We start from the raw sequence: 923 nt of genomic DNA on the forward strand, positions 1-923 counted from the left end.
AAGAAGATATGTACACAAAATTTATAAAACCACCACAGTAGACAGGGCATGTTTACATGCCCTCTTGGCAATTTTCTTTCTGTCCATTGCAGGAAAAGTTTACCTTGTACCATATGGCCATGTCAAATAAACAATGTCAAGTGACGTTCTATACGATTTTTATGTAGAAAATTTCGTCTTAGATTTTTTGGTGGAGAAACCTAAAAATGATTAAAGGGAATGTATTCCTTACAAAAATTTAAAAGTAGACAAAAAGGAAATCTATCTACATGAAAACATGATACTACAGTAAGCACGTTCGGGTAGTTTTCCCCATCATGAACTGAAGTATGAAGTGAGTATGTTCTTGTACACAACAATCCTGTGCGCTTAAAAACTCTTGGCAACAACGGGTTAATCATGTTATAATCCTTCTTTAAAAACCAGCTTAGAGCAATTAGAAACTTCAACACGTATATATATACTTACGAGAAATAAAATTATTATCAAGGAAATAAACATTATAATTTTACATCTTTATTTCATAATATTACAATGCAAAAACTCCATCTGAAAATTGTAAGACTGTAGGGTTTGTACTGAACTTATAAAATAAGGAATAAAAATAGTTCTGGTAACCAGTTTATGAGGCCCTTTTCCATTGGGAAGTGCTATACCATCTCATACAGGTGTGTATATCTGTGAATACAGAAACTTGTGATACAGATGCCCCTTACATTTAAATTTAAAATTACTAAATAAACATTTTTTAGAATGGGAAAAATTATCACATTCTAACTGTCTAATGAGAGTTATATTTGCATTAGAAATGCATATTCATTAAATCACATTATACATGTTTATATAATTTGCTGGCACAATTTATCCAGAAATTCTCTTTTCAGAGATTCTCTTACCCAAACATGTGTAATGTTTTGGGGTCA

General features: G+C 31.1%; 1 pseudogene; it reads right to left on the reverse strand.

Annotated features, from left to right (window-relative positions):
- Positions 1 to 660: 660 nt before the first annotated feature.
- The window catches only part of LOC119588862, a 22,879-nt pseudogene continuing 22,616 nt past the window's right edge, over positions 661 to 923 (reverse strand).

Source organism: Penaeus monodon, chromosome 24 (assembly GCF_015228065.2).
Source record: "Penaeus monodon isolate SGIC_2016 chromosome 24, NSTDA_Pmon_1, whole genome shotgun sequence".
NCBI lineage: Eukaryota > Metazoa > Arthropoda > Malacostraca > Decapoda > Penaeidae > Penaeus > Penaeus monodon.